Genomic DNA, 24,915 nt, shown 5'->3' with positions numbered 1-24,915 from the left:
TACCTATACCATATACCTACTGCAAAAATGTGCAAAGGTCTGTTTTTTTCTTTCCATCACTACATAGCCTACGGTAATGCCACACAAGCAGCGCTGTTACAAATATATTCTGAAGGTCAATGCTAAGGTTAACAAAGTTTCCTTCCTTGGACCACAAGGAGATACTGACAAACCACTGAAAGAGATCCCAGGAACAACACCCAAAGACCCACTCAGTGTGTGAACCAGTTGAGTGGAGTGGACTAGGGTAACTGGGGGGTGGAAATGGACCCGGAGTTTTCTCAGCAGAATTTCCCAGACCACCTCTTCTTCTCAACACATTGACACGCTAGTGGGTTTATTTTATAGCTTTTTCACCCCCTTCGGTCTGCCTGTCCCCCTTGAAGGTCTGCCTGTCCCCCTTTAAGTCCTGTCCCCCCTTGAAGGTCTGCCTGTCCCCCTTTAAGTCCTGTCCCCATTCTGAAAGCCTGATGCCCCCCCCCGAAGCCCGATTCATCACCCGGAAGGAACGCTTGCACCCCCACCCGAAGGACCGCTCGCACCCCCACCCGAAGGACCGCTCGCACCCCCACAGCCTCCCCCCTCCCCCATGGAGAAGCTGTCTACCTTGTTTTTGGATGCCAGCGAGCCCAGCTGTTTCCTCTGCCGGCGGTCCCGCCCCTTCTCTGAGCCCTGCTGCGCTGCTTCCTCTTCCGGTGGTCTCGCCCTTTCTCTGATGTCAGAGAAAGGGCGGGACCGCCGGAAGAGAAAGCAACGCAGCACAGGGCTCTGAGAAGGGGCAGGACCGCCGGCAGAGGAAGCAGCTGGACTGGCATCCGGAAACAAGGTAGACAGCTTCTCCATGGGGGAGGGGTGAAGGCTGTGGGGGTGCGAGAGGTCCTTCGGGTGGGGGTGCGAGCGGTCCTTTGGGGTGGGAGTGCAAGCGCTCCTTCCGGTTAATGAATCGGGCATCAGGGGGGGGAACTATGTAAAAAAAAATTTGTACAATGCGCTCATGCGTATAACACGCAAGGGTATGCGCGGTTCGTAAAAACCATGTATAACGCCCGCGTTATATGCGAGAAAATACGGTATGTAAAATGGATGATTATTTGAAGAGACATATGCTGATACTAGAATGAAAAATATTATATATATATATATTTTTTTTAAAAACCGCCTGTTTGGATCGATGGCAAGGTATGATATGATCCACAAGACTCTGTGATTGGATCAAGGAGAATATATACAGTATACCCAAGCAATAGTGTATTGAAAGTATTGTTATGTCTGTTATCCTCTGAACCATTGTGGATGTTTCAAATTGTAAACCACTTAGTTATAGGCGGTTAAGAAATTTTAGAAATAAATAAATCCGGTGGTCCTAAGAAGATATAAAATTTGAACTTTCTGGATGCTGGGTGCAAACTGAAAAAACACCATGAACACCTTCTTTCACATCAAGCAGCATTGTGGGGTAAAGACCTAGATCAACTGCTTTCGCCCACTACTTATGAGGAATTCAGAAAACGTCTAAAAACTCAACTGTTCCTAAAGTATCTAGACAACTGATTCACTCATCTTCTTCCTCCTCCATAGTGATTCCTCTGTCCTATTAATCTCTTTCTCCTCAACAACGCATTTCCGGTCCTATTAACTCTCCTCTTCCCCCCCTCTTAAATTCAATCAATTTGTACCTCGCTTAATCTATTGTAAACCGCATAGAACTTAACGGTATTGCGGTATATCCTGTTATTATTATTATTATAACAGGATAGAGCATAAGATAACATGTGTGCTCAAATTTAAGCATGAGCACTTATGCCATGTCATAGGCTAGTGCCTAAGAGAGGAAGCTGTGCATGTAAGTGATAGAATTCCGTAACTTATAGGCACAACTGCAAGACACACCCATGGGCTGGTCCCCTAGGCACAAAGAGGGATATTCTAAAAACAGCCCCGAAACTCAAGCCCCTGTAGGTGACCTACTGGCACCTAAGTTAATTGAGAAACACCGTTGAAAACGGTAGAAAATAGTCAAAATTAAAGTGCCTACAGGCGCCAGATTTGCGACTACATAGGCGCTTGATGGTTCTTAACACCGGACGTGGCATTAGGCACCGCAATTCACGGAAATGTAGGCCCAGAAAACCCTGGCCTACATTTCTGGTGCCTTTCTTTTGAGGAGGCGCAATTCTCTATAGGGTGCCAGCGCGAGATTGCCAGGTGATCAGCCGCCACTTTTTAGGCGGCTGCTGATATTGGCGCCCTATAGAGAATCCGGGCCAACGTTTATAGAATGGCGCCTGAGTTCTGCACATAACTACAAATCAGTGACACTTGGGGCTCCTTTTACAAATGTGTGCGAGCGTTTTTAGCACACACACCGGATTAGTGTACGCTACCTGAAAAACTACCGCCTGCTCAAGAGTAAAAGGAGCCCTTAATGTCACTTAAGCAGGTACTGTTTTATAACTTGTGCACCCCGCTGTCTGCTCTCATCGAAAAGGAGAACATGTTTGGGGAAATCCGGGTGTCTGGTAATCCTAGCCATAGGACTGAGGCATACGAATAAAGGTACAATCACATTTTACTAGAGATAAAGGTAAGGGAAATAGTAGCTTATTCAAATATATTGATGGCACAACTTGCTGTACTCGACATGTGCTCAATCTAGGCATAGAGAGATGCCATCAAAGTGAATTGGAGGTATTTGGTTAGACTACCATCTCCCCATATTGGAGACACGGATTAGAGGTCTGCATAGGAACGGGGATCGTGGGAATCCCGCGGGTTTCGTGGGGGTCCCGCAGGAATTCCCCCCTAACCCACGGGACTCCCACAGGGACCCCCCTCTGGCCCACAGGACTCCCACGGGGATGGAAGGCTTTGGAAGCAGGGTTTGTCCATATAATATAATGGACACGTCAGCCTTAGTAAAAGAGGGGGTTTATAAGTTAATTACCTGAACAGAAAACAAAAAAAGGTTCGACCAAAGAGATTCCACAAGGAAAACTGCAGCGCAAACACAAAAGAAACTGGAATTGATGATCCTGTCAGAAGTAACTGCTGCTTTTAATGGGGACGGGCAGGGATGGAGGTAATTCCTTGCGGGGACGGGTGGGGATGGAGAGGATTCTGGCGGGGACGGGTGGGGACGGAGAGGATCCTGACAGGGATGGGTGGGGACGGAGAGGATTCTGGTGGGGTTGGGTGGGGACGGAGAGGATCCTGATGGGGATGGGTGGGGACAGAGAGGATCCTGGTGGGGACGGGTGGGGACAGAGAGGATCCTGACGGGGACGGGTGGGCACGGAGAGGATCCTGACGAGGACGAGTGGGGATGGAGAGGATCCTGACAGGGACGGGTGGGGACGGAGAGGATCCTGGTGGGGACGGGTGGGGACAGAAAGGATTCTGACGGGGACAGGTGGGGACGGAGAGGATCCTGACAGGGATGGGTGGGGACGGAGAGGATTCTGGTGGGGTTGGGTGGGGACGGAGAGGATCCTGATGGGGATGGGTGGGGACAGAGAGGATCCTGGTGGGGACGGGTGGGGACAGAGAGGATCCTGACGGGGACGGGTGGGCACGGAGAGGATCCTGACGGGGACGGGTGGGGATGGAGAGGATCCTGACAGGGACGGGTGGGGACGGAGAGGATCCTGGTGGGGACGGGTGGGGACAGAAAGGATTCTGACGGGGACAGGTGGGGACGGAGAGGATCCTGACGGGGACGGCTGGGGATGGAGAGGATCCTGATGGGGACAGGTGGGGATGGGTGGGATTTCTGTCCCCGCGCAACTCTCTAACACGGATTAAGTCAACAGCGGTATATTCTCACTCTTGGAGTTAGTGGGACCTTGAGCTGTTGGGAAGGTACCCGTAGAGAATTGTGTCCCGTAGTCAGCACTGTGGCTTAGAGAGCAGTTTTGGTTGCATATTGTTACAGCTGGGTTGTTAGGATCTCAGGGTGGGTGTGCATTTGTTTGAGAACTATAGTTTTTATTGCTTTCCGGAAAGATAGCACTTTGCATCCCTTTAAGCATGGCCTAATTTTATAAGAGCCCATTTAAGCATGAAAACCAGCATTGTGTTCACAAATAATGGTTTATAAAATTGAGAATGAATGGAAAGAGGAAGAAGTTAAGAGTCGATAGCTCGAAAAATGAAAGAGCAGAAAGAGGAAGTTTCTGCATTAACAAGTCATAAGGAAATTTGAAGACAATTAAATTTTACTTTTTTAATAATTGTATTAGCTTGAAAATGGTGTTAGTAATATCTGCATTTCTCTAAATGCCACTTAAAAAAGTAATATATTTTCTCTCTCCTAATTTATGTAATGTGAGAAAAATGGTTTCTAGGCTTCCTAAGTGTGCATAATGTTATACACTACAAAATTTCATTTTCCATGGTGTCAGATTTATCATAGCTTTAGCATTTTATATACCTATAGTCTAATTCTGCCAATAAAGTAAAATTGAATGAATGAACTCAAGAGTTCTCTTCAATCATTCTTTAGAGACAGAAGTAGCTCCAGTTCACTGGTCACAAAAGCAAGTAAAGAGGCAGCTGGAAAATTCAAGCCAATTGGTCCAAACTTGGTGATGGATAACTTCATGACATTACTACTAAATAAATTCTGTTATCAGAAACTAACTAGAACAGGTTCCTAAAAAATACAGAGAAAAGACCTCAGTGTTTCCTGAGAGTAAACTCAGGAAACTACAATGACAAGTACAAAGTTGTCATAGAAAATACATCCTCGGTCAGAGAAAAACTCCATTAAAGTTCAATCAATCAATTTTCTCGAAGAAGATTTTTGAAGCAGTAGCTCGTTTTCAAATAAATTCCCCTGATGCAGCATGATTGCAAAATAGGACCTGTCGGGAATTATAAAATGATCTTCTATGCTATGTTAAACTGAAAACTGCACTGGGAGAGTGTATTCAACTAGGCTATGGTGATCTTTCCCGTATCAGAGGATATAATCAAGATAAGTGCAGGCTCCTTATATTATCTAAAGAATTTCTATCTAAAGATTTTTTGAAAAGATTTATTTTGATGTGACACCACTGATTGAACTTTAACGGAGTTTTTCTCTGACCTCAACCTGGCAGCTAGGCTTCAATGCTACGAAATGTAAGGTCATGCACCTCGGAAGCGGAAATCCATGCAGGACGTACTTCTTGAACGGAGAAACTTTAACTAGGACTTCAGCAGAACGAGATTTAGGAGTAATCATCAGTGCAGACATGAAAACTACCAATCAAGTGGAGAAGGCTTCATCTAAGGCAAGGCAGATATTGGGTTGTATCAATAGAAGTTTCGTCAGCCGAAAGCCTGAAGTCATAATGCCATTGTACAGGGCCATGGTGAGACCTCATCTGGAGTACTGTGTGCAATTCTGGAGGCCACATTACAGTAAAGATGTGCGCAGAATTGAATCGGTTCAGCGGACGGCCACCAGGATGATCTCGGGGCTCAAGGGTCTCTCGTACGAAGAGAGACTGAACAAATTGCAGCTCTACACTCTTGAGGAAAGTAGGGAGAGGGGAGATATGATCGAAACATTTAAGTACCTCACGGGACGTGTCGAAGTGGAAGATGATATTTTCTTTCTCAAGGGACCCTTGGCCACAAGAGGGCACCCGCTCAAACTCAGGGGCGGAAAATTTCATGGCGACACCAGAAAGTATTTCTTCACAGAGAGAGTGGTTGATCATTGGAACAAGCTTCCAGTGCAGGTGATCGAGGCAGACAGCGTGCCAGACTTTAAGAATAAATGGGATACCCATGTGGGATCCCTACGAGGGTCAAGATAAGAAAATTGGGTCATTAGGGCATAGACAGGGGGTGGGTAAGCAGAGTGGGCAGACTTGATGGGCTGTAGCCCTTTTCTGCCGTCATCTTCTATGTTTCTGTGTTTCTATATAGACACCTACTTTCCCTTACAGAATACCAGTTTAACCAGGTATATGTATGCTTATACAGTTAGAGATATGCATGTAATTTATCGTATGTATGTTTGTTCAGTTTATTCGATATACCGCTTTTCCTTACAATTATTGTTGGATCAAGGCAGTTAACACTAGGTGCTTAAAACTTCCCTATCTTAACTTAATATTACCATTCCAAAATCCAGAAAATACACAAAAGGTTGAGGTATCTTACCATTCCCCTCTTTGTAACTGTATTGTAATCACTGCAGTGGTTTGATCACACAGTCTAAACCACACAAAGTATATGAAATAAGCAAAGGAGAAAAAGCACAAGTGTGGGGCAATCAAGTGAAATTTTATTGATCGTAGGCGAATCTGGGGGTTTCTCGGAGCCCTGCATGCAGTCCCAAAATGTGCCAGTGCTGGCGTATGACCTGTCTCAATTGACCCGCTTCAGCAGAGTACGGAAACATGCACGTTACCCTACTGTCACTATTTTCCCTCTTATTCTTCAACATTAGCCACCTCCTATCTGAACATTTTGCTCTTTTGTAGGTCTTTTTAATGATTTTTTGGGGGATACCCTTGTTCAAAACGCTCCATCATATTATGAACCTGTGAAACAAATTCCATAGGTTCACTACATGATCTCTTCACTCTTCACTGCTTTCATTGTATACTAATAGATCTCATGCATATTCATTGGGGAAATCCTGAAAACCTGACTGGATTGCGGTCCTCGAGGAGGGACTTTGCCACCCCTGCCCTATGCTCTGCGATCTGAAGTGGTGCTCAACACTCTCGAGGAACGTAGGGAGAGGGGAGACATGATCGAAACATTTAAGTACCTCACGGGACGTGTCGAAGTGGAAGATGATATTTTCTTTCTCAAGGGACCCTCGGCCACAAGAGGGCACCTGCTCAAACTCAGGGGCGACACCAGAAAGTATTTCTTCACAGAGAGAGTGGTTGATCATTGGAACAAGCTTCAAGTGCAGGTGATCGAGGCAGACAGCGTGCCAGACTTTAAGAATAAATGGGATACCCATGTGGGATCCCTACGAGGGTCAAGATAAGGAAATTGGGTCATTAGGGCATAGACAGGGGTGGGTAAGCAGAGTGGGCAGACTTGATGGGCTGTAGCCCTTTTCTGCCGTCATCTTCTATGTTTCTATAATGTGTTTTCTATGACAACTTTGTACTACTTGTCATAGTAGTTTCCTGAGTTTACTCTCAGGAAACACTGAGGTCTTTTCTCTGAATTTTTTAGGAACCTATTCTAGTTAGTCTCTGATAATGGAATTTATTATGTGAATATCTTTAGGTGGTTATATAACTGTTTGATATTCCACTTGTATATTGTTATTTTTTATTACTACTAAATAAGACAATTGACTATCTAAAATCCTGCAGATTACGGAATTCATGGCAGCATGGTTTTAACCAGAGGGAGATTATGTCAAATTTATCGAATAAATATTCCACAGACAGAGTGTTCTGGCTGTGGAATATTTACATTTCAGTGAAGCCTTTGACACCACTTCTTAAAGAAGGCTCTTAAATGAGCTGAGCAGCCTTGTGGGGGGGTCCCTTCCAAGCCGGCTTTGAAACTGATTGCCTGAGAAGCAATTTGAAGGAAAGGAAAGTCATCAGTGGAGTGCCACAGGGATCAGTTCTGTCTCTAGTTTATGAAAAGAAGTGGTTCCCCCAGAAAGTAAGACCAGTCAGTTCAGCTGTACGATCTCTGGATCTTTGCCGCTGCCTCAGTCCCCTCCGAAATTACAGTTCTGCAGTGTTCACTAATTTTACACATTGCTAATACAACTCACACAGACTAATGGAAAAGAGAGGTCATAAATTGAGCATTCACTGTTCTTTTTCAAATTGATATGTAGAAAAATCATTGATTTTTTTTTTCTATCCTCAGAAACACCTGCAAATGATTTATCTGCAGAGCCAGCCCTAGTTATGGATTTAGAATTCATTCATTTAATGTCCTTTGGAAAATATGAGTCTGAGTTGATTTTTATTGAAAGGCATTTCATCCCTTCCTGTCACCCCCAAGCAGAAAAAATTTCTCAGAAGTTAGTGTCACAAGGGTAAAGATTTAAAGAAATGCTTTAAAATGTGAATTGTGCTTAAAAGATATTATTCTTAGGATGTTGGAAGCTGAGGGAAATATGGCAGTACTTACATCAAGTTCATGCAGCATGAAAATAAACGTTTCTGGTTTTCTACGACAATATTTATATCTTTTAATTCTATTTATATCAACGCCTATTGGCATAGTGAAGGTGAGAGGCACCCCGCCCTTTTTCTGTCCCCCCTCCACCGCACACGTGCGCCCCTTTCCTTCCCCCTTAATTTCCCTGGTGCAGGCAGCATCACCAACCTGCTGCCCGCGGCAGCTTCGGCTCGCCACATCCTAGGCGTGGGACCCGGAAATGAGATCAGAAGTAGAGCCGATGCTGGCGCGAGCAGCAGGTTGGAGCAGCTGCTTGCACTGGCGGCTGGTGATAAAAAAAAAAAGGTATTAACATAGAGGAAAGGAAGGACAGGGGGGATATGATTCAGACGTTCAAATACTTGACAGGTATTAACGTAGAACAAAATCTTTTCCAGCGAAAGGAAAATGGAAAAAGCAGAGGACATAATTTGAGGGGTGGGAGACTCAAGAGCAATGTAAGGAAATTCTTCTTTACGGAGAGGGTGGTGGATATCTGGAATGCGCTCCCAAGGGAGGTGGTGGAGAGAAAAACGGTGATGGAGTTCAAAAAAGCGTGGGATGAACACAGAGGATCTAGAATCAGAAAATAATAGTAAATTTTGAAGAACTAAGGCCAGTACTGGGCAGACTTGCACGGTCTGTGTCTGCATGTGGTCGTTTGGTGGAGGAAGGGATGGGGAGGGCTTCAATTGCTGGGAAGGTGTAGATGGGCTGGAGTGAGCTTTGATGGAGACTTCAGTAGTTGGAACCTAAGAACAGTATCGGGCAGAGCTTTGGATTATTGCCCAGAAATAGCTAAGAAGAAGAACAACCCTCCACCAAAATAAAATTTTTTAGATTGAATCAGGTTGGGCAGACTAGATGGACCATTCGGGTCTTTATCTGCCGTCATCTACTATATTACTATGTTACTAACGTGACTTCGTAAAAGTGTGTGTGTGTGGGGGGGGGAGTTAATATCCCACTTACAACTTCAATGGGGTACAAAAATCATACACAATAAAAACAGAAAATTAAAACATCTACAAAGTTATCATTACAAAACAGGCCAATTACCGTATTTTCGCGGATATAACGCGCGCGTTATACGTGATTTTACGTACCGCGCATACCCCTCGCGCGTTATATGCCTGAGCGCGGTATACAAAAGTTTTTAAACATAGTTCCCACCCCGCCCGACGCCCGATTCACCCCCCCAGCAGGACCGCTCGCACCCCCACCCCGAACGACCGCTCGCACGCGCTCCCACCCGCATCCACGATCGGAGCAAGAGGGAGCCCAAGCCCTCTTGCCCGGCCGACTCCCCGACGTCCGATACATCCCCCCCCCGGCAGGACCACTCGCACCCTCACCCCGAAGGACCGCCGACTCCCCAACAATATCGGGCCAGGAGGGAGCCCAAACCCTCCTGGCCACGGCGACCCCCTAACCCCACCCCGCACTACATTACGGGCAGGAGGGATCCCAGGCCCTCCTGCCCTCGACGCAAACCCCCCTCCCTCCAACGACCGCCCCCCCCCCAAGAACCTCCGCCCGTCCCCCAGCCGACCCGCGACCCCCCTGGCCGACCCCCACGACACCCCCACCCGCCTTCCCCGTACCTTTGTGTAGTTGGGCCAGAAGGGAGCCCAAACCCTCCTGGCCACGGCGACCCCCTAACCCCACCCCGCACTACATTACGGGCAGGAGGGATCCCAGGCCCTCCTGCCCTCGACGCAAACCCCCCTCCCCCCCAGCCGACCCGCGACCCCCCTGGCCGACCCCCACGACCCCCCCACCCCCCTTCCCCGTACCTTTGGAAGTTGGCCGGACAGACGGGAGCCAAACCCGCCTGTCCGGCAGGCAGCCAACGAAGGAATGAGGCCGGATTGGCCCATCCGTCCTAAAGCTCCGCCTACTGGTGGGGCCTAAGGCGCGTGGGCCAATCAGAATAGGCCCTGGAGCCTTAGGTCCCACCTGGGGGCGCGGCCTGAGGCACATGGGCCAAACCCGACCATGTGTCTCAGGCCCCGCCCCCAGGTGGGACCTAAGGCTCCAGGGCCTATTCTGATTGGCCCACGCGCCTTAAGCCCCACCAGTAGGCGGAGCTTTAGGACGGATGGGCCAATCCGGCCTCATTCCTTCGTTGGCTGCCTGCCGGACAGGCGGGTTTGGCTCCCGTCTGTCCGGCCAACTTCCAAAGGTACGGGGAAGGGGGGTGGGGGGGCCGTGGGGGTCGGCCAGGGGGGGCGCGGGTCGGCTGGGGGGGGGGGGGGGTTTGCGTCGAGGGCAGGGGGGCCTGGGATCCCTCCTGCCCGTAGTGTGGTGCGGGGTGGGGTTAGGGGGTCGCCGTGGCCAGGAGGGTTTGGGCTCCCTTCTGGCCCAACTACACAAAGGTACGGGGAAGGCGGGTGGGGGTGTCGTGGGGGTCGGCCAGGGGGGTCGCGGGTCGGCTGGGGGACGGGCGGAGGTTCTTGGGGGGGGGCGGTCGTTGGGGGGAGGGGGTTTGCGTCGAGGGCAGGAGGGCCTGGGATCCCTCCTGCCCGTAATGTAGTGCGGGGTGGGGTTAGGGGGTCGCCGTGGCCAGGAGGGTTTGGGCTCCCTCCTGGCCCGATATTGTTGGGGAGTCGGCGGTCCTTCGGGGTGAGGGTGCGAGTGGTCCTGCCGGGGGGGGGGATGTATCGGACGTCGGGGGGGGCATCAGGCTTTCAGGATGGGGACAGACCTTCAAGGGGGGACAGGACTTCAAGGGAGGACAGTGCACGGAAGTCAGGGGGGTGAACGGAGAGTCGGGACAGCGCACGGAAAGTCAGGGCGGGCGAAAGGAGAGTCGGGCAGCATGCGCGTTATATGCCTGAGCGCGGTATAGAAAAGTTTTTGTACATATCATCGTGATTTCTGCGCGCTATACCCCTGTGCGCGTTTTACAATGGTGCGCGTTATATCCGCGAAAATACGGTACTGCTGCTGTTCCATTATTTTATTCACCACACAATCTTATATTCAAACATTGAAAAATGCTTGAACAAAAAGATGAGTTTTTAAGAATTCTTAAAATCGCATAAATACTGTTGATCAGGCAAAGCATTGCACAGTGGAAATCCTGCCACCAAAAAGGCTGCAGATATAGTCTCAGCTTCTGACCTCAGCTTCCTCTTTGGGCAATAAACAGGCAAAGGGCTAAAGTCTAAAAAAATTGGCGCCAACTAGTGTGGTGCTACGCGTGATTCTGCAAGGTGCATGTACCTTTTACAGAATTGCGCTTAGTGACGATATGCGATTCATAATTTAGGCACAGGCTTTTAGGGCAGTTAAACCAAGCCTAAATGCCTGAGCCTAAGACATGCTAATCAATTTAGTGCATGCTAATTGATTTGGCACGTGCTAACGATTAGCGTGTGCTAAATACTAGAGCGCCTAAACCTCAACTAATGCTTTGATTCTTCACTGTAGACATCATGTTATGTAGACACTGGGGGTCCTAAATATTTGACTACATTATAAGTAAATCTGCATTATATTGGGCCTATAGTAGTTCTCAACCCTATCCTAGGGGACCCCCAGCCAGTTGGGTTTTCAAGATATCCCTAATGAATATACATAAGACATATTTGCATGCCTGTCTCCTCCATTATATGCAAATCTCTCTCATGCATATTCATTAGGAATACTTGAAAACCCAACTGGCTGGGGTCCCCTAGGACAGGGTTGAGAACCACTGGTCTATAGAAGATGTAATAATAATAATAATTCTAAAACAGGGTATAGAAAAGGGGTGGGCAACTCCGGTTCTCGAGGGCCGGAATCCAATCGGGTTTTCAAGATTTCCCCAATGAATATGCATGAGATCTATTTGCATACACTGCTTTCAATGCATATTCATTGGGGAAATCCTGAAGTCAATATGCTTGCAAAGTGCATATTGACTTCAGGATTTGGAGGCCAGCATTCTGATGGTTGCCCCACTCCCGAAAGAGCTCCTGCCTTTTTTAGCTCTCTGCCTGGCAACTGTCCTTTTCAGCACCACAGCTCACTCAGGGTGAGTGGACAGCTCCCAGCAGCATTTGAAGTTTCAAGTTTCTTTATAATTTGTTTAATCGCCCTATCATATATTCAGAGCAATGTACAATTCTAAAAATATTTTATAACAGTACACAGGGGAACAAAAGGTTCATATAACAAATACATGACTTTCAAAACAGACGGGACTAGTAGGGTAAATAGGATAGAATTACAATAATTGAAGGCAGATGAGACAATCAAGGAAAATTACAAGAGGAGGGTTTGTTTTTTTGTTTTGTGTTTTTAAAGGATGGATTTTGCTTTAGTTTTGGTGTTTTTACAATGTCTAGCAGTCAAATGCATCTTTAAAAAGAAAACATTTTAACCGACTCTTAAATCTACCAACGTTTCTTTCCTCCCTTAAGGAGGCAAGGAATTCCACAATTGGGGGCCACAACAGAAAAAATGTTTTGTCTTCGTGTATTAATGGTTTTAAGTGATGGAACAGTTAGCAAATGTTGGCCATTACATCGAAGAGTTCTAGTGGAAGCGTAGGGAATTAGAATCCTGTTGATAAAAGCTGGAGACTTATGGAGTTGGGCCTTAAATGAAAACAGACATATTTTATAAATTATTATATGCGATACTGGGAGCCAATGCAATTTTTTAAGAAGTGGCGAGACATGGTCAAACTTTTTTGCATTCATGATAATTTTAATAGGAGTTTTGAATTAGCTGTAAACGCCTGATCTTTTTTTGAGTAATACCCTTGAATAAGGCGTTACAGTAATCGATTTTAGAAATGATCACTGAATGGATTAATATGTTTAAGGATTTTGGTTCTAACCATTTAGAAATTGAGTGAACTTGCCGTAACATGCTAATATGATAATGATTGAACAGTTTCTGATTGAATATGATCCCTAGAATTTTGATGGTAGTGACTGTCTGAAGAGTAGCGCCTGTAAGTGTAATGGGGTGGTTGAATTTTAGGCCTTCTTTCCAGGGAAAAAGCATTACATTTGATTTGGAAATGTTAAGAACAAGTCTATTAGTAGCCATTGATGTATTTGCTCAAGTTTCTTGGTAACTGATATTGATTCTGAAGGATTCTCGGTATCTATTGGATATAGAAGTTGAATATCGTCTGCGTAAGCAAACACATTGAATCCAATAGATTGACAAAGAGTCATTAAATGTGCGAGAAAAATATTAAACAGGAGTGGAGAAAGAATAGACCCTTGAGGAATTCCATAGCTTGAAGAAATATTATTTGAAATTGTGTTATTAAATGAGATAGTGGCAGAACGATTCTCAAAATATGAGCAAAACCATGTAAGAACATGATCAGTGATACCAATAGCTTCTAGGCATCCGAGTAGGAAATCATGATCCACGGTATCAAATGCAAATGAAAGATCGAGGGAAATTAGAAGCACAGACTTATGATGATCTAGAAGATGGTAATGCCTTTTAGCGAATATTCTGTGGAATGATATTGTCTAAAACCTGTCTGGTTTGGATGAAGGATGTTTTTTTTTCTACGAATTCAGAGATCTGAATAAATATTACCTTTTCTGTTAGCTTTGCTAAAAATGGAATAGTAGCAATGGGTCTGTAATTTATTACTTCACTAGGACTAATTTTGTAATTTTTAATAATTGGCCAGATAATTGCTTCTTTCCAAGGTGTAGGCAGAATACCTTGTTGTATACTTTCCTTAACTAAGGAATGAATAAAAGGACCAAAAACTGTAAAAAAGCGCTTAAGAATCAATGGTGGAATTGACTCTACTTGAGATCCTTTAATGTTAATATTTTGAATGTGGCGTTCAATTTCTTTAAGACTAGGGCTCCTTTTACTAAAGTGCGCTAGCGGTTTTAGCGTGTGCTTAGCACGCGTTACAATGTTGCTCGTGCTAAACGCTAACGCCTCCATAGAGCTTGCATTAGTATTTTTCGTTTAGTGTGTAGTTTGCACACGCTAAAATTAAGCGCGTGCTAAAAACACTAGTGCACCTTAGTAAAAGGAGCCCTAGGAAGACTGAAACGCATGTATCTTGCTGAAAATATATTAGAGTCTTCAGGCTGCGTATCCAGAATCGATGGTTTGATGTGAGGCAAAGTTTTCCTGATGTTTTCCACTTTCTCTACAAAGTAGAATGCAAGTTCTTGAGCAGTAGGTAAATTGGCCTTTGGATTTGTTTGTTTTTGAGACAGACAGTTTATTGATTTCAATATGGAGTAGAGAGCTGAAGTATTTTTAGCTTTATCTATTTGAGCAGAGTAGTATTTAGTTTTTGTGAGATTAATTTTTGATTTGTAAAATATTGACTGTTCCTTACATTTATCTAAATTAGCCAGGGTTTTTTCCTTTCTTCATCTACGCTCTAGTGCCCTTGTTTTTTAATATGGGCTAGCTCTGCCATAAACCAAGGATTAGCAATTTTTTGAGGCGAGATTATTCATAAGGCGTTGGTTGCAGCTTTCCATTGGTCTACTTTATCGTTTAGCTTAGAGGGATTATGATCTAGAAAGTCAAGGACAAAATTTGATGATATTATTTCAAGAATAAGTCTGCTCAGGTCACGGTATTTGATAGTTTTTGGCATAGTCTCATCCCATGCTTCAGCACATTTCTCGCTCTTCCCAACTGCTGTTCCATCCAGCATCCTCCCCTCCTCAGGTCTGCCTGCCTATCTCCCATGGGTCCAGAATCTCTGCCATTCTCTTCCCTGTCTCCATTCCATTGTTCACCATCTCTCTCCCTTCCCTTTCATAATTCCTTTTTCTAGTATCTCCCCTAACTCTGATCCTGTGTTTCTCCTTCTCTTTCATTCCTCCTCACCCCCCACTCGTAGACTAACTGCTTCAGTGCGGTCCTGGCAACTCTCCTCCTTCTTGGTCTTCCCTTCCTTTCATCTTTAAATCTTCTTTCAGAATTCAAAATTCCCCTTTTTCAGAGGGCAATGGCACAACAGCCATTCTTACAAGCTGCTGGAAGTGGCCCCGAAACTTTCCCTCTGTTGCAATCTTTCCCCTCCAAAGCAACTTCCCGTTTCTTCCTGAGCAGATTGCAGCAGAGGGAAAGCTTTGAGACTGCTGCTGGCAGCTTGTAAGAATGGTTGCTGCACCTCTATAAAAGGAAAATTTTGATTTTGAAAGAATATTCAAAGGTGAGAGGAAGGGAGGAAGATGGACAGATAATGTGGAGAGTTGCCCATACTATGGGGCCCCCTGAAGCTGTGGGGACCCAGGTAGTTGCCCTGTTTGCCCCCTTCCCTAACACTGGTATTGTTGGAAAGAGTAAACAAGTGATTCACATCTACCCGTTCCACTCCACTCAGTATTTTATAGATCTCTATCATATCTCGCCTGAGCCATCTCTTCTCCCGGCTGAAGAGCCCTAACCCATTTAGCCTTTCCTCTTCAGGAAGCCGTCGCATCCTTTTTATCAACCTTCTTTGTACTTTTTCTGATTATGCTATATCTTTTTTCATTTGTGGTGACCTGAATTACACACAGTATTCAAGTGCGGCCACACTCTCCTAACTTATTCCCCTTTTTTTCTCCACACTCATGGCTTATTTTTCTGTTGCCTTCTTTCCCTTTCCTACTGCAGCTCCTTGCTACTTATCTTGCCGTCATTAGGATTATTGTGAACTGCACTGAAAGGATGCTCTAGGATAGAAGATACAATTCTAACAAACATGGAACTGAGTGAATCGCAGAAGTGAACTACCTGAGCTCAGGGAGGAAAGAGCACATTTGCCACTCGGTGATCAAAAAGCAATGTTGAGAGTGTACATGGCGGAGTTATTGCTCCAGATTTCAGGCTGGTGAGGAACCTAGAGCTTCCTTAGCATGTCTGGGCTAAGGAAAGGGAAAGAAGAGGAGGAACAAGAAATGAAGAGAAATATTAAAGATCAAGAAAATACAGAAATAAAGGAAAAAACAAACAAGCTTTAATATCCATTTGGGACTCAATTCAGACCTAAGAGTTCACGGAATATTTTCTTTGAAGACTAATGTATTTTCCTCAAAACTTTGCTCTGTAACTGTAACACTTTAGAGGCAAAAGGAACCAGGAAAAAAAAGAACTACGATAAAATGGAGACTTCGAGAAATGAAGCCCTCAGAAACAACTCTGAATATCCTAGTATATGCTTGCCTTTAGAGAACATAGATTCTTGGTTTCGTGTGCTGCAGTTGTAAGGAGAAAATAATACCTAACTATAGCCAGGAAATATATCAGCTATTTTAGACAAATGAGTCAAGTCATTTCCCCCCCTTATTCTTGGGATGAGTAGAATAAGCAGGACATAGAAGAGGGAAGTCTATAAAATGCACCACAAGTTAGTTACCAAGCTTCCGGGTGCTAGGCATGAATCTTGTAATGGGATCTGGTGCCCAGATTTCGTTAAAGAATATTAGCATAAGTTGGCATTTATAATGCCAACATTTATGCAGACTCACTTATGCCACGTCTATAGCAGGTATAAATCACACCCCTAAATGCTGCATTTTGGTGGATAAATGACACTGTTCTAGAACATGTTTGCATAAATATGGGAGATGGCCATGCTCCACTCGTGTGAATGTCCTGCTTTAACTTGTGTGCTATGTAAGTTGCTTGCTGAAATTATAGAATACCACTTTGTACCCAACTAGCACTTATATGCAAATATGTAACATTGACATCCTTGCTAGTATTCTGTAATCTAATCGGGCAAATGACGGGTACACTGAGGTGCTCATTTTATAGAATGAGGAGGGTATTGACTTAAATATCCATTAGGAAACATTGAAAATCTAAATGAGGTAATTTGAAAGCTAGTGGAATCTGAACTTTTCACTTCACTTTGGTTTTAATTAAGGGATATCTAATTAACATACAAACGCTGTACACTTGAATTGTTATAGGATTGATCAAAATTGTTTAGCTCTTGTTTTGTTTGAAAGATAAAGCTGGAGAAAGAATATTAAGTCTGCTTTACTCATGCAAGGAAATACATTCTTCTACTTTCCTTGGTCTTGAAGAAAAGTAGATAAGTTTTATGTTAGCCCAACAAATATTGCCACAACTTGCAAAAAAAAAAAAATCAAAGATGTATGATACTTTCAGAGACCAAAAAAGTCCCTTTGTCTTGTTTGCCTTGTTGAAGAGTCACATTATCTGAAGAATATATGCAGGTTCCAAAGACCATGAACATTAGATTAGTTCAACACAATTCTTATGCTGAATCAATATGTTCATGTTTATTAAATAAAGTGATATCCCGCAAATGCTTAAAAAAAGGTCTAAGTGGGTTACAATAAAATAAAATAGAAAATTAAACAGAAAAGAATGCCAATTAGAATAGGAAAAAAAAGACAAGTCATTCAGTAGAAGTGGACAATGAAACAAACAGGGAAAGAATCTGGTAGGCGAAATGTGCCAAGTGTGGGGTAAATATCAAGTATAGATGTAGAGCAGGGGTGCCCACACTTTTTGGACTCACGAGCTACTTTTAAAATGACCAAGTCAAAATGATCTACCAACATTAAAATTTTTAAAAAAACACAACGCACACTGTACGCATAGAATTGTTAATTATCATTCCTATTCCGGGGTTTTTTCAAAGAGGTCAAAGCAGATGACTCTATGCACTGTCACCTCAGTAACAACCATACAAAAATAGACAAATACCCACCCCCTCCCTTTTTACTAAACCACAATAGCAGTTTTTAGCGCAGGGAGCTGCGCTGAATGCCCAGCGCTGCTCTCGACGCTCATAGGCTCCCTAGGCTCATAGGCTCCACTATTGTGGTTTAGTAAAAGGGGACCATATTGTAAAATATAGACAGCAGATATAAATTCAGATACATTTTGATCACTAAATTTAAAATAAAATCATTTTTCCTACCTTGTCTGGTGATTTCATGAGTCTCTGGTTGCACTTTCTTCTTCTGACTGTGCATCCAATCTTTCTTTCAGCCTGTATGCTTCCTTTCCTCCACACCTCATTCCCTCCCCCAACTTTTTCTTCCTCTCTCCCTGACCTTTCTTTCTTTTTTTCTGTTTCTCTTCTTTCCTTCTGTTTCCCTGCCTGCCCTCTTTCTTTCTTTCTCCCTGCCCTTCCCTAAGCCACTGCCACTGCCGCTGCCATCGGGGAACAGGACCCAAACGCCACCAATGGATAACAGGCCCCAAAGCCGCCGCCGCCCCATGCTCTCTCTGCTTCGGGCCGATCAATCTTCCTCTCCCCGACGTCAATTCTGCCATCGGAGAAGAAGTTCCGCCCAGCCAGGCAACGATTGGCTGGCCCGAACTTCCTCTCCGACGGCAGAATTGACGTCGGGGAGAGGAAGATTGATCGGCCCGATAGATCGCCAAGGCAAAGTGAGTCCTGGATGATCGACTCACTTTGCCTTGATCGAGCTATTGGGCACCCCTGATGTAGAGCATTGTTGCCGTTTAAAGAAAAGCTAAGAGGAAATAGGTAAATTTCCAGAAGCCCCTTGTCCAATACTCCCTTCCTTTTCTCATATCAGAACACTGCTCCTCACTGCTTTTCTGTTAGCACACAAGCACTCTGGAGGGTATCACTTTCAGGAGGTATCATGAGTTGCTGGGGAGAGGGAAATTGCACACACTGTGCATGAAAAAAATTGGGTAAAGACAAAAAAGGTTTTCTACCATACATACAGTAGCTATAGAAAGTCCCCTTTTTTACATTATACCCTGGAAGTGTAAAAAAGATAATTTTACTTAGTTTTCTCCATGGGAATGCAAGTTTTACACATGTAAGAGGGAATTCAATAAACAATGTCAAAACTTAGGTACTGAAAAAAAATGTGGCACTATGAGCTATTCTATAAAGGGTGTGTGCCTTATAGAAAATAGCACGTAGGCGTGGATCCTATGTCTAACTTTTAGGCATTGGAATTAACACCTGCAGAGACCAGGTGTAAATGCAGCACCCAAGTTAGGTACACTTAGGGCTCCTTTTACGAAAGCGCATTGGGGCCTTAACGCACGGAATAGTGCACGCTAAATTGCCACGCACGCTAGCTGCTACCGCCTCCTTTGGAGCAGACAGTAGATTTTCAGCTAGCGCGCGCTATAGCGTGCGCTAATCCAGTGCATGCACTAAAACGCTTAGCGCACCTTCATAAAAGGAGCCCTTAGACCAAAATCTGTAATCAATGGTTTGGATAGCCACACCCTCTTTTCAGATACACGCTAGTAAAATTGGGTGCCTATCTTTATAGAATAGCATGCAGCAGGCACAACGTCTAATGGGCATCAATTAACTTCAACAATTGGTACTTAGTACCCAATTATTGCTAATTAAGGACTCATTAATCAATTAAGCTGTGTGCACAAATTTAAGCATACAATCTTGGATGCAATATATACAATCAAAGGGATAATGCACTGCGAGGGCAGTTCTGTAAAGGGGTGTCCATATTTAGGCACCTAAAGAATGCCTATTTGGAGTCTATTCTATTATGGAAAGTAGCTGAATATTTTCCTTTATAGATTACTAGTGTAATCCAGAATATATATACATGCATATGTTTAGGCATAAGAGCTAACACCAGCCTGTACTCCACCCAGGTAAACACCCACCTGCTTAGTTTGCCCTATGGAAGATGTTTGCATATTTACAGAATAGCGCATAGCTGACTTATTGTTGGACTATTCATGCACACGGATGACTGAAATACTGGTATTTACAGGTGTACTTGCTACTTAAACTTTAGGCAAAAGAATACAGAGAGGTGAGTGGAGCAAGACGGTGTGCCTCACTTCAGTAGCTGGAAAAATAATGGAGATGCAGCTCAATGCTGGTGGGCAAACCTCTACAGTCTAGGCCTGATTCTAAAACCTTTCTTATCACCAACAAATCAGCTCAGTAGTTAGCAAATGTTTCTATAAACTAAAACGTATTTGATCTCTTTCTTCATTGCTGGACTCTTCCTCCCTAAATATTCTTATCCACTCCCTTATCATCTCTAACATTGATTACTGTAACACACTTTACTATGGTATAAAGCAAAAAGAGATTTGCAGACTACAAATTCTACAAAATACTGCCGTTAAATTAATCTACCATGCTAAAAAATTTGTTTTACAGAAAGGGTAGCAGATGCATGGAATAGTCTCCCGGTAGAGGTAGTAGAGACAGAAACTGTGCCTGAGTTCAAGAAGGCATGGGACAGGCATAGGGAGAATGGAGATAGTGGATGCTGTGGATGCTGTGGATGGGCCATTTGGCCTTTATCTGCCATCATATTTCTATACTTTCTTTGCTTATATGTAAAACACTCCCATGATCCATCCCCTAACCACACTTACTTTGTGGTAGGTGCATTGGACTAAATGCCTATCTCAAAGTGGTAGGCAACTAACATCCCCTTGAGTGCAATTTATATCAATTACAAAGTGCTAATTGTCATTTATTGGTGCCGATTAAGCCTACTGAACAATTAAGTTAGGTACTTATGTCGGCTGGCGTGCTAATATCATTACCTAACTTTAGGTGAACTTTATAGAATTCTCCAATTAGTGTTTAAACCCTAATACAGCGTGATGAAATCCCCCCTCCCCCACTTGAACAGCAGAAATCATACCTACATTATTTATGTGCATAAATTAGCCTATTTTAAAATCTAAATGCATATAGGTGAAAATGTTTATAAAATTACCCCTATAAGGACAATTCTTTAACTAGGGGCCCATGGTCACCCACCCATTGTGTGTGTATATGTACCAAAAATTCACATTTATGAGTGTAAGCCCCTAAAAACTATTCTATAAGGGCATGTGGAACATATACATGAATGGAGCATTGTCTGGGCTCCCAGTTATATGTGTTCCTGCCACAGCTACACTAGGTCTATGGCTGCTATAACTGTGGGTGGGCAGATATCAGATTTACTAGTATTCCATAATGACATCCGAGTACTCAGGTGTTGATATATTGCGCTGAAATAGGGAGCCACCCAGTTACAGAACTGCTTCCATAATACAGTATGGGGCTCATAATCAAAACTTAAACACATCTAAAAACACCCCCAAGTTGGCTCTTGGACGACCTAAAAGACAGGTCGTCCAAGTGACGATAATCAAACCGAATTTCTGGACGTATCCAGGGACATTTTAGGCCTCTGAATGCCGCTGTGCACCCAGAGCTAAAAGGGGTGTTTCTGGAGGAATGGTTAGGGTGGTATTTGGGCAGGATGTAGGCTGACCTAAACTTAAGTTATCCTGCAGGGATAATCAAATGTTTATCCCTGCAACCCTGGGGGAAGGCAACCTAGAAAAAGACTTGGGGGTATTGGTGGATAAAACGATGAAGCCAGCGGCACAATGTGCAGCGGCCTCAAAGAAACCGAACAGAATATTAGGCATTATCAAAAAAGGTATCACTACCAGAACGAAGGAAGTTATGCTGCCGCTGTATCGAGCGATGATGCGCCTGCATCTGAAGTACTGCGTCCAATACTGGTCGCCGTACCTTAAGAAGGGATGGCGATACTCGAAAGGGTCCAGAGAAGAGCAACAAAGATGATAAAGGGCATGGAAAACCTTTCATATGCTGAAAGGCTAGAGAAGCTGGGGCTCTTTACCCTGGAAAAGCGGAGACTTAGAAGGGACATGATAGAGACTTACAAGATCATAAAGGGCATAGAGAAAGTGGAGAGGGACAGATTCTTCAGACTAACAGGGACATCAAAAGCAAGAGGGCATTCAGAAAAACTGAAAGAAGATAGATTCAAAACGAATGCTAGGAAGTTTTTCCTCACTCAGAGGGTGGTGGACATCTGGAATGCGCTTCCAGGAGAGAGGACAATATTGGGTTTCAAAAAGGGATTGGATGACTTCCTGAAGGAGAAAGGGATTGCAGGGTATAGATAGAGGGTTACTATAAAGGTTATTTAATGATTAGGGTATAAACAATTTAGGTGGTGAACTTACAGGTCATGGACCTGGGGAGCCGCTGCGGGAATGGACTGCTGGGCACGATGGACCTCTGGTCTGACCCGGCAGAGGCAATGCTTATGTTCTTATGTTCCTGGACAAAACATATACATTATGAGTTAGATGAGTAAAAGCAGGTATAAGTGGCACTGCAGAAGCAACGTAAAGACTCACACACTCTCCCCCAGTGATCACTGACCTCCTCACAATGCCACAAATATCAGAATAAAAATGTACATCGACACCTGGTATAGGAAAGCCTAGTAGAGCTACATACAGGTGTTTTAAATAGCCTAGAGGGGTGGGCTAGTGAACCATAGAGTGGAGGACCCAGGCCCATAAGCCACTCTAACCACTACATTCATGGTGGAAAATGTGAGCACATACACACCCAAAAAACCCCCTACTCTTACTGCCATATAGGTGCCACTGCAGCCATAAGAGCTATTGGGGTTGTAGACAGGTGGATATAATTGGTTTTGGGGGGGGGGGCTCATCATATTCTAGAAGGGAGTTCTGGTGAGATGTTTGTGGCACCCTTTTTGTGAAGTTCACTGCAGTGCCCTGCAAGGTGCCCCACTGCTCTGTTGCCATGTCTGGGTGGCAATGAATTCCAGAGTTTAATTACCCATTGAGTGCAAAAATATTTCTTCTGGTTTCTTTTAAATCTACTACTTAGTACTTTTATTGCATGCACCGTAGTCCTAGTATTTTGGGAAAGAGTAAACAAGTGATTCCCATCTATTCGTTCTACTCCAGACAGTATTTTATAAACCTCTATCATATTTCCCCTGAGCTGTCTCTTCTCCAGGCTGCTTTAGCCTTTGCTCATAGGGAAGTCATTCCATCCCTTTTATCATTTTTGTTGCCTTTCTCTGTACCTTTTTGAATTCTGCTACATCATTTTTGAAAACAGCAACCAAATCTGCATATGGAGGGGCATAATCAAAAGAAACGTCTAGGTCTAATTCAGACGTATGGCATTAGATACCCAAAGTCGGCAGTGGAAAAATGTCCGTTCTTGAAAAATACGTCTAGAATAATTATTTTTCATAAATCGTCTATCTGTACGTCCAGGCCATTGATTGTTCAGACCAGTATGTCTATCTTTATATTACATTTTCAACCAAAAATTCATCTAAGTCCCAAATGCCCAGCACAAGACCATTTGGATGTGGGAGGTGCCAGGATTGTGATGGACTGGCCACTCAGACATGGCAACTTAGAAGGGGCACCTTATATGGCACTGCTTTAAATTTCACAATAAGGGTGCCACATATACATCTCACCACAACTCCCTTATAGGATATGGTGAGGCCCCCAAAACCCACTATGCCCATCTGTCTATAATTCCAATAGCCTGCAGGTGGCATCTATATGGCAGAACAGTAGGGTTTTGGTGGGCTCACATTTTCCACCATGAATGTAGTGGTTAGAGTGGCTTATGGGTCTGGGTCCTCCTCTCTATGGTTCACTACCCCATCCCCCAGGCTACTTAAGACATCTGTGTGCAGTTCTACTAGGCTTTCCTATAGCAGATGCTGATGTTCCAGAGACAGGTATGTACTTTTTTATTCTGATATTTGTGGCAGTGTGAGGGGGTCAGTGATCACTGGGGGAGTATGTGTGAGTCTTTACTTTGTCTCTATAGTGGTTATCTGGTCACTTTGGATACCTTTTTGGCACTTATACCTGCTTTTACATCATCTAAATCACAATGTATAAGTTTCGCCTAGAAAGTCTCATGAAACCTTCAATTATCCCTACACGATGACTAGTCTAGTTCGGCCCACATCCCACCCCAACCACTCCTCCAGATATGCCCCTTTCAGCTCTGGCCTAAAATGTCCCTGGATACATCCAGAAATTCAGTTTATTGGCACTTAGACGACCTGTCTTTAGGTCGTCCAAGTGCCGACTTGGGCGGGTTTTTAGATGTGTTTAAGTTTCGATTATGAGCCCCATAGTATTTGAGATTTAGCCTCACCTTAGAATGATACGACATAATAACATTTTCATCATTTTTTTGTAAAAGTCCATGCCTGATCTACATTTTTTACCTTTACAGTTGCTCTTCTAAGGTTATCAGTTTTTTAAAAATTAAATACTATTGTATTGGATTTCCTGTGTGAATTTACTTATGCTATTATCACTGTTATCAAGCAGTTACAGCACTATTACCTCCTGCATCAATTCATGTGCTCCACTAAGAACTAGGTCTAGAATTGCTTTGCCTCTTGTCAGTTCTTGAACCAGCTGTTCCATAAAGCAGTCCTTCATTTCATCAAGGAATTTTATCTCCCTAGCATGCCCTGATACTACATTTACCTAGTCAATATTGACATATTTGAACTCGCCCATTATTATTACATTACCCAGTTTGTTGGCCTCCCTAATTTTTTTCTTTTTTAAAAATTTTCTTTTTTATTAATTATAACGTTTTCACAAGTATAATAACTTGTTTAAGGAAATACAGAGCCATAATCCAACATGAAAATAAATCTAAGAACAGACTAAGAAGTAATAACAATCTTATGGAAATAGCTCTTTCTTAGATCACAAACAGAAGGAAAGGAAGAATCATAATTACCGAGAGATAAATTACAGCAAACTATTTAGGAAAAGGCTTAATACATCAAACCCCCCAGTTAATAATTATTTGAACCGGACACTCCATCTCTGATAAACCCCTTGAGGTCCAAAAAGGATCTTAGCTGATCGGGCGCATAAAATATATATTTCAAACCCATATATTTAATAATACATTTGCAGGGGTAGGTTAACATAAAGGTAGCAGCCAATTTTTGTCTCATCTCT

This window comes from Geotrypetes seraphini, chromosome 12 (assembly GCF_902459505.1).
Source record: "Geotrypetes seraphini chromosome 12, aGeoSer1.1, whole genome shotgun sequence".
Lineage (NCBI taxonomy): Eukaryota > Metazoa > Chordata > Amphibia > Gymnophiona > Dermophiidae > Geotrypetes > Geotrypetes seraphini.
This window is presented reverse-complemented; position numbering follows the sequence as displayed.